The sequence below is a fragment of the Gracilinanus agilis genome, chromosome 3, assembly GCF_016433145.1.
Source record: "Gracilinanus agilis isolate LMUSP501 chromosome 3, AgileGrace, whole genome shotgun sequence".
In the NCBI taxonomy this organism is placed as follows: Eukaryota; Metazoa; Chordata; class Mammalia; order Didelphimorphia; family Didelphidae; genus Gracilinanus; species Gracilinanus agilis.
Genome location: NC_058132.1, coordinates 140,632,691 through 140,643,447, shown reverse-complemented (window position 1 = coordinate 140,643,447; position 10,757 = coordinate 140,632,691).

The following is a 10,757-nucleotide window of genomic DNA, read 5'->3' as shown; positions in this document are numbered from 1 at the left end:
TATCTCTGTGGATATGAAAGAGAGAAGAATGTAGGCTAAGAGAAGTCCCATGAAAAGGTTAACTCTTTCCCCAACTTCCCCACCTAATGTCTATCTATCCATAGCCACTCTAATATAAGCAGTTGTTTCATGACCCAAATGTTTCTGATAAACTGAATTTTTGCCTCAACCACAAAGACATTGGAGACTAACTAGAGAAAGATATAATTATAAAATTAATCAGAGAACCCAACTTCTGCATAATTGGGGGCTTAGACTGATTGTGATTGAACTCATAATTTTTCAGCTTTTAAAATAAGCTGCCTAAGGCCAAAGAGAAGGAAACTAAGTGGATCATAAGGGCTATTATATTGCTTCCAGGGCTTAAGGGTGTTACATACACAGAGATTCAGCTCATCTGGATCTGATGACTTGAACTCTTCAAAAGTAAAAAGTTGCTTTCTTATTATTACTTTACTAATTTTAGATTCCAAATCCTTATTAGTAATTTTTGTTCTGTCTTTTCTGATCCAAAGACTGTTTTCTTTGGCAGATAAATGAAGAGTAAGATTGGATATGATTCCTGGAGAAAATGTACTCTGCATTATTAAAAGAACAGTTTGTGAGTTGGCTTCATCAAAAATTGGTGGTGTCATAATAACTTCCTATTCTTTTTTAATATGGTCACTAGGATGGTCGATCAAAATTCCATATTAACAGGACATAGGGATTTCAGTAAAGGATTAAATAAAGTATATTTCAATCTTTTTAGGAAAGATGAAGAGCTATGTACTAGATCTGTGTTGGCAAACTTATGGCACATGGGTTGGAGCATGCTGAGGGGGCTGCTCCCCTCTCCCTCTCCATACATGCCTGAGGCCATTTCTCACATGACCCACACCTCTGCCCAGTAGCCCAATGGGAGTACTTCCTCCCTCTCCTATCTGGGGTAAGGAGGGAGTGGGGCTCACATATGGCATGAGAGTAAGCACTTGGTCTTTAAAAGGTTAGCCATCACTGTATTAGATCATAGTATTGATTAGATTGGGACCTGATTGATTTACAAAACCCAAAGAGTCTTAATGGACCAATGTGAAACTGAAGGAAAATCTCTAGTGGAGCTACTCAGGGATATCTGTCCTTGCCCATGTTTTATTCAACATTTTTATCAATACCTTGGACAAAGATATAGATGACACACTTTCAGATTTGTACATGACAAAAAGATGAGAAGGAAAAATAACACTAAATAACTAAATTAGGATCTAAAAATATTTTAGGCTAGACTGATATTGTTATTCAGCCATTTAGTCATGTCCAACTCTTCATGACCGCATGGACCATAGTTCACCAGGTCATTCTATCTTCTACTATCTTCCTAAATCTGTCCAAGCTCATGTTCATTGCTTCTATGATACTATCTATATATCTCATCCTCTGCCAAATGCTTTTCCTTTTGCTTTCAATTTTTCCCAGGAATCAGGGTCTTTTCCAATGAGTCTTGATCTCTTATTATGTGGCCAAAGTATTCATGCTTCATCTTCAGTAACTGACCTCCCAATGAATAGTCTGAATTAATTTCTTTTAAGTATTGACTGCTTTTATCTCCTTGCTGTCCAAGTCACACTCAAAAGTTTTTTCTAGCTCTACAATTTGAAAGTGTTAAATCTTCAGTGCTCATCTTTCTTTATAATCCAACTCTTATCATTGCTCTATACTGCTGCTGGAAAACCATAGCTTTGACTATATAGATCTTTATTAGCAAGATGATATCTTTGATTTTTTTCAGTATCCTGTCCAGATGTGCTATAGCTTTCCTTCCAAAAAGTAAGGATCTTAATTTTGTGGTTGTAATTGCCATCTACAGTGATCTCTAAGTCCAAGAATATAAAATTTCTTTTTTCTTCTACTTGCCAAGAAGTAATGGGACCAATTGCCAAGATCTTGATTTTTTTTTTTTAATGTTAAGCTTCAAGTCAGTTTTTATACTTTTCGTCTTTCACCTCCATCAAGAGACTTTTTAATTCTTCTTCACTTTCTGCCATCAGAATAGTATCATTTGCATATCTGAGATTGTTGATATTTCTCCCAGGAACCTTAATTCCAGTTTTTGATTCATCCAGCCTGGCATTTCCCATGATGTACTTTGCAATAAGTTAAATAAATAAGATGACAATATACAGCTTTGATATACTTCTTTTCCAATCTTAAACCAAGCAATTGTTATGCTTTTTCTACATACAGGCACCTCAGAAGACAGGTAAGATGATCGGGTACTCCCATATTTTGGGGGACTTGCCCCTTTTTGTTGTGACACATATGGTCAAAGGTTTTAGCATAGTCAAATGAAACAGAAGTAGGTTTTTTCTGGAACTCCCTTGCTTTCTCCATACTTCAGAAAAATTTGGTCTCTAGCTCCTCTGCCTCTTCAAAAACCAGATTGCTCTTTTGGTAATTCTCAGTTCATGTATTATTGAAGCCTAGCTGGAAGAAGAATCTTAAGCACAACCTTGCTGATGTGTAAAATGAGCAAGCACAATTGTTTGGTAATATGAACATTCTTTGGTATTATCTTTGTTTAGGATTAGGATGTAAACTGATATTTTCCAATCTAGTGTCCGTTGTTAAGTTTTCCAAATTTGTTAGCATATTGAGTACAATGTTTTATTTTATTTTATTTTTAAAGCCCTCATTTTATGTCTTAGAATCAAAATTGAGTATTGGATCCTAGGCAGAAGAACAACAAGGGTAAGACAATTGGGGTTAAGTGATTTGCCCAGGGTCACACAGTTAGGAAGTGTCTTAAATCTGGATTTGGACCCAGGTTTTCCTGACTCCAAGCTTGGTGCTCTATCCATTGTGCCACCTGGTTACTGAGTGTAACATTTTAGCAACATCATCTTTTAAGATCCTAAGAGAGGTGATATGTCTGGGTCAACACTATATCAGAAATTTTGTTTTCATTTCAAGGCAATGCATTTCAGGGTGGACAGCGACAAACTGGAGTACAAGTCGAGTCAGGGCAAGATCAGTTGAAGGAAGTAGGATGTTTCACTTTGAGAAAAGGATGCTTGGGGAGGGAAGGAACTGATAGAGGCCTTGAAGAGCCTGTGGAAGAGGGATTGGATATGCTCTGCTTCACCTAAAACAGTTAAGCCAGAAGAAATAAGAGTTATTGAAAAGAGGCAGATTCAGCTCAATCTAAGGACAGCTGCCTCAAGAGATACTAAGGTCTTCATCACTGTAGATCTTCAAGGGGAGTCCTTCTTGTTGGACTGAAGAGATTTCTTTTTAGATGTGGGTTGAACTTGACCTCTGAGATCCCTTCCAATTCTGATCATTGTGATTCTGAGGCTGCCCCTCCTCTTAAGATACCTCATTTCTTCCCTCTTTCTCATGATCAAATTTCTTTAATTAGAACAATTTCTTCTAAAATAACCTCTGTATTAATCATTCATCAAATTTGGAAATAAATAATTCATCAAATATGTAAATAAAATCAATACTAGACAAGAACTGACTAAAATAAATTTGATAGGAAGTAGAATTTCCTTTTGAAGAACAATGCCTTGAATTTCCTAAAAATTTACATATTATTTTATTGTATTTACTATTTATCCCACTTTATATTCATAAATGCAAATATGCATACACACGCCCACACAGAGACATCCTTTCCACATTGTGGGGGCATGGCATTCCTACAATCTGGAAAATCCCCATAACAATTTGATCCTCCCTTTGTATCAAAGAAATTTGAATTTTTTCTCTTTCTTTAATGGAGTGTTTACAGTACCTTATTGTAAAATTTGGGTTAGGTATTATTTGGTCATAGATTATATGTAGGTCAGTGTTAAGATATCTCTACATTTCTAGCTTTTGTGTTATCTGCTGGTTTTCATATTCTTTTCTCAAGCATTATCTTTTTATTTACTTTAGCTTTAAAAAAGAATTATATATATATATTTATGGTATTAAAAGATAAAATGTGTTGCTATTATATAATACTATATCTATATTTTATGCATGTCTGAGTTTCTAAACTTTTTCCGTGTCGTCTGCTAGCTTTTACGTGTCATCTTAGCTTCTGTAAAACTACTCCCAAGTTTCCATTTAATTTCTCAATATATGAAAACCTTGATGGGGAAAGTCATGCTGAGGATGAGATACATACATACATTATATATATGTAATTATTCAAGCCTGCATCCATGAAGGGTGCCATCCCTAAGAGATATCAGGAATTTCTCCCCCTTGAACTCTTAGGATCCTTTCTTTTTCCCATTCACTGTCACAAATTGCTTTGTATTTTAATTTTTTTCTTGATATGCCTTCTCTCCCTTACTAGATTGTAAAAGTTTCATTCATTTTAGTATTTCCCTCTGTGCTTACCAGAGTGCTTGCTTATAAGAAGCATTTAATAATTAATTTATTGAATGGTTATTAAAACTTTCACCTAAGCCACTAACTGAGCCTTTTCTACCCTCCCCTCCCCATTATAATCATTGTTACTAATCAAGAAATAAATGCATGCCTGTGGCAACATTAGTTAGTTCACTATGATCAAGATAAATAGTGCCTCTACAGCTGACAATGTAAGCAAAAAGCAGATTGCTTTCCCACAAGCTGATAATTATAAACATCTCATTCCATTTGCCACTGTGGGCATTTCTCAACAAGTGTGGAAGTCAGTGCACACTGATGATCTAATGAGAAGCCACATTCTGGTACTTTGCTAAAGATACAGTAAATCATTGGGTTCTTCCCTGTCCCTGGCTGACAAACCTGAGCCTGAAAAAAATCATGATTTCCAAGATTTGAAATGGTTAAAACTAAAAAAAACTAAATTAGCAGCTTTCAGCTTCAGTGTCCCCAGTTTCACTCTCTCATGTGCCATCTTATTTTAAACCTTTTTTTTTTCTACTGAGCCTCTGGAGAACTGACCAACTACACATACTGATGGTTCCCAAGCACAGCCAAAGAAAGGCCTGTCCACACTCAACCACCAAAATGGCAAGATTCAGAAGGTCAGTTTTACCTAACCCAATTCTATGGGAGATATTGATAAGTTGCAGAGAGAAACAAGTGGACACACTGGAGAAATAGACCCACATTATACCTAGAAAAGACATTCATAATCAACACTTTCATCACCCCCATTTTACAGAAGAGGGTATTGGGGCCAAGAGAAATGAAATGACATGCTCAGCCAGTGAGTGACTGAGTTGAAGTGTACTCTCTACTCTTACAGAGAAATGGTCGCAAATACCATCTACTGAAATCATCCTCAGAAGAACACAATATTTTCTTTCTTTAGATTCCTTTTCCTTCCATTCTCTCTCCCCTCCTCCACTCTTTTTCCCCTACAGAGAAGAGTCAGACAGGTCAGGTAGAAATGATATTGAGCAACTGTTCAAGCATCTGTCAAAATTCCTATTTTTAGTGAATGAACATTTTAGGTAAATTATTTTTTCCTCTCCAAAGGAAAGTGAATCCTATTAGAGGATTATACTGAAATCCTTTCTATAAGCTGTCTTTGGTGTACACCATAGAGAAAGTTAGAACAGAGGTCACCTATTATGAGCTTCACTCCTTTTTCACGAGATATGCTAGAAGTTTTCTGCAAAACTGAGAAGTAAAATAGGGTCCTTCCTCTTCCTTCTGCTGGGCATAGAGACAATTTATCTTTGATGTCTAATACCAAAGCAGATAATTTCAGAGACAAACATCAGAGAAGAAAGGAGTAGGTAAGAAGGATATTATCATCACTTCATTTTTATGATTAAGTATAACAAGAGTTAGGAAGATGAAATATCTTACCTACCATCAATTTTAGAAATTGTCTTAGGACTTGTGCAAAATTATTTATAGCTGCACTCTTTATGGTGGCAAAAAATTGGAAAATGAGAGAATGTACTTTGATTGGGGAATGGCTGAACAAATTGTGGTATCTGTTGGTGATAGAATACTATTGTGCTCTAAGGAATAATGAACTGGAGGAATTCCATGTGAACTGGAATGACCTCCAGGAAGTGATGCAGAGTGAAAGGAGCAGAACCAGGAGAACATTATACACAGAGACTGGTACACTGTGGCAGAATCGAATGTAATGGACTTCTCTACTAACAGCAATGCAATGATCCAGGACAATTTTGAGGGACTTATGAGAAAGAATGCTATCCACATCCAGAGAAAAAACTGTGGGAGTAGAAACATGGAAGAAAAACAACTGCTTGATCACATGGGTCAATGGGTATATGATTGGGGATGTAGACTCTAAATCAGTGATTCCCAAAGTGGGTGCCACAGCCCCCTGGTGGGTGCTGCAGCGTTCGGGGGCGGGGGTCGGTGATGGCCACAGGTGCATTTATCTTTCCTATTAATTACTATTAAAATTTAAAAAAATTAATTTCCAGGGGCGCTAAGTAACATTTTTTTCTGGAAAGGGGGCGGTAGGCCAAAAAAGTTTGGGAACCACTGCTCTAAATGATCACTCTAATACAAATGTTAATAATATGGAAATAGGTCTTGATCAATGACACATGTGAAACCTGGTGGAATTGCTTGTTGGCTATGGGAGAGGTGTGGGAGGAGGGGGAGAGAAAGAACATGAATCATGTAACCATGGAAAAAGCTTCTAAATTAATTAATTAATTAGAAATTTTCAAATTAAAAAAATTCTCTTAGAAGAAAAATACCTCCAGGCTGGGTTTCTTGGACTCCATAGCATAGATTATTCTATTACATATTCAGTGGCACTATTTCCCATGCTCCAGAAATGAAGAAACAGACAAAATAAAATAGGTAATAGTTCACAGGGCTGATCTCTCTCATTCCAGTGCCCTTTTGTTTCCAGTTCTCCCTAGAAGAGAAATGCAGTGGAAGGGGTTAATTTCTGTCCCTTCATGACAAACTCCAACAAAAAGTTTGTTACAAACAATTTCATGCTTAAACCTATGGACAGAGGTGGACTTTTTATACATAACTGTCTTAAATGGAAGATCCTGACTTCCCTCATTGTTTGAAATGCTTTTTACATAGTAAATGTTCAATAAATATTTGTTAAATTGATATTACTGAATCACAGAGCCCATACCACACTCACATTGTTGTTTTTCTTTTTTCTTTTCTTTTCTTTTTTCTTTTCTTTTTTCCTTTCCTTTTCTTTTCTTTTCTTTTCTTTTCTTTTCTTTTCTTTTCTTTTCTTTTCTTTTCTTTTCCCTTCTCCTCTCCTCTCCTCTCCTCTTTTCTTTCCTTTTTTTTCTTTTCAACCCTGACCTTCTGACTTAGAATTAATACTGTGTTTTGATTTCAAGGCACAAGAGCCAGTAAGGGCTAGACAAATGGGGTTAAGTGACTTCCCCAGGCTAGCTAGGAAGCGTCTGAGGTCAGATTTGAACCCGGAACCTCCCATCTCCAAGCCTGGCTCTCTATGCACTGAGCCACCTATCTACCCTAGGACTGTTTCTTAATATGAATTGGTAATCCAATACTATACATACAAGTATTTAATATAGGCTTGTTGGACTGAATTGAACAGATCCTGAATGGAACTAATCTTAGGACACTTGGGCCATCTTGGTTCCCTCCACTATTAACAGAGGCTTCTTCCTCTACAAGAGGGGATTGATTTTAAAGAACACTCTTGTTGCTCCTATTTGTTTAGGAATAATTCTTATAGGAATTGGTCATCTTCAAGTTCATGGCTTGGGGAACTCTTAATACTATTTACTGGTCTTTCAACCAGTATATCAAGATAGATTTTGGTGTCTCATGAAGAGGTAAGCCTTAGCTTTGCTTCTGGGTAGGCAAACAGATGAGTGAGCAACTATGATGGAGAAAAGAGAAGATGGTTGATATGTGTATGTATGTATGGATCATCTATTTATCTCTCTTCATTTATACCCATGTACACATGAATGTGTATGTGTTTACCTAAGGAAAAGGGTATAAATAGATTGGTGAATGTCTTGATTCAGAGATAGCATTTCACTTTATCCTAGAATGTCCTGGCAAGTTGAAAAAGGTGACAAATTTAAAAGAGATAGTAAATATTGGGTTAGAACATGAAACACAGTCATTGGAAAGAAATCAAGTTTTTGAAGTAAAGAGAATTGGTAGTTGCAGAAGTAGAATGGAAACGCAAGGAGGAATGGCCAGTTGCTTGTAGGTCAAGCAGTGAGAGGTATCTCAACTGAGACTCAATTGAAGGATTGAGCTGCCTGAGTAATCTTTCTTTTGCCAGTGGAGGACAATCTGTGGAAAATGTGCCCTTTGTTCATGGCATTTTCCACTGTGGAATGGTCATTTTCCTTTCATATTTCCTTGTTATCTGTCTCAGTTAAAAGTTTGCTATTTTATCTCTGGATCCTTGTCTGTTGTGAAAAAGAGGCATTTAAGCTGTAATTACATGACGATGATTACCCAAAATATTCTACACTGGCCTGGGAGATAGGAAGAAATCCTGAAGCCATATTACACTCTTTGGTACATCACAAATATTTCAATGAAAAAATTAAATGTGTGATTCATGCAAAATGTCATCTAGATCAATGAATACAGGACTGAAAAATATAATGGGTAATAATATGTCTTTGTAATCTCTGATGCTTAGTTTTAATTTTTTCTTGGGGGGGGATAGAGAATTCACAATTCAAGGTGATTTAAGAGGCTATTTAGAAAGTGAGCAAAACTCTAAAAAGCCACAAACCCTTCCAATGACTCTGTGAAAAGAGGTTTTATCATAAGAAATTATCGGGCACATAAAACTTTCCAGTACTGTAGACAGAAATGCTATGCACGTTCAAATCTCTGACCCTCTGGGTAATCAGGCAGCAATTAGCACAAATCAGACACTGCTCACTAGATGGATTCTGGCTCTTCAAGACTAAAATGGACTTAAAGTGGATACGGGGTGATTAAACACAGTCCTGCAGCTTTCCCCAGGGGAGGGATGGCACAACAGTAGGTAAAAATGTGATGATTCAATGAAGTGAGGAGGGCTAATTAGAGAAATGAAGTATAAACTGCTTGATGAGCTGACAACCAAGTGGGAAATGTACTATTTTAAAATAGTGCAGGTCCATTGTCCCAAGGGAAAGAACGGGCCATACAGGTCAAATTCTGAAGCTAAGGACATAGGAAGGAGAGAGAAAGGTATAAGATAAATATTATTGAACAAGGAATTTTATTGATTATAAACCTTTATCTATACTATGTGTATAAATACATACAAATATACTTTAAAGTATATTTGTATAACCTCATGCACATACAATCACCGTTAATATTTGTTGGTTGAGGAAGCAGAAGAAGACAGCTGTGGCTTCATCTTTTGTTTCAATTAAAAGGTCCTCAAAGGATGGTCACATATATGCCACTGACTTCAGTGGCCAGATCAAGAAGTCAGTCCATCAGTCAAAAAACATTTTTTGAGAACCTACTATGAGGGGCAGTTAAGTGGCTCAGTGGATAGAAAGACAGGCCTACGGATGGGAGGTCATGGGTTCAAATCTGGCCTCAGACATGTCCTAGCTCTGTGAGCCTGGGTAAGTCACTTAACCCCCACTGCCTTAGCCCTTATTATTCTTCTGCCTTAGAACCAATACATAGTATAGATTCTAAGACAGAAAGTAAGGGTTTAAAAAAAAAGAACCTACTATGAGCCAAGAACTGTGCTAAGCACTAAGGATTCAAAGAAAAGCAAAAGACAATGCCTGCTCTCAGGGAGCTTACATTCTAATAGTGGAAACAACTATGTACAAACAAGCTACATATTGGATAAACTGGAAATCATCAGCAGAGAGAAAGCCCTATAGAGGGTGAGATTTGCATTGGGATTTGAAGGAAGTCAAAGCCAGAAGGCTGAGAGGAAGAGGAAGAAGAGCATTCCAGGAATGGGGGACAGCTAGTAAAAATGATTCCCCTGGAGTTTGGGAGATGGAGTGTCTTAAATCATTCTATCTTTGGATATCTTCTATCATTGGATAGAAGATGATGGAGGAGGAAGCTTAGAAAAGTAGAAGTGGGATGCTGAGTGGGTCATAAAGGTTCTTTAGTGATAAATAGAAGATATTATATTTAATCTGAGAGGTAATAGGAAGTGACTGGAGTTTACTGAGTAGAAGGAGACAGGGTGGATATGGTCAGAAGTTGCCTGAGTGCATATTCCTTACTAACTTGTGCTGGACTGAAATCTGAGATAGTCAAGTGACCTGATCTCTCTTCATCTCAGTTTCTTCAGTGATAAAAATGAAGAAGCTGGACTAGATCAGGGGTTTTTAACTCTGTGTGTGTGTGTGTGTGTGTGTGTGTGTGTGTGTGTGTGTGTTATAGACCCCTTTGTTAGTATATGAGATAGGCTATAGATCTCTGATCAGAATTATATTTTTTAATATAAAATACATCAATTCCAAAGGCACCAATTATATTGAAATACAATTATCACCTTTTTTTTAAGCTCAGAGATCTTAGGTTAAGAAACTCAGGATTAGATGATCTCTGTTATGATTCCAACTAAAACCCATGAATTAACACATAAGTAAAGCCTATGGATTTTGCGCCATGTTCATTGGTGCTACCCCTTTCATTTGTTCAAAATTAAATTTTGTAAACAGTACTCTGTTCACCAAATAATATAGAATTTTAGAGTTGGAAGAGAATTTAGTAATTACCTAGCACAAACTATGAGCAAAAAGAAAGCCCCACTGTAACATACTTGATAAGTAGTCATATAGAGTTTGCTTAAAGACCTTCAGTCAGAGGAACCTCATTATCTT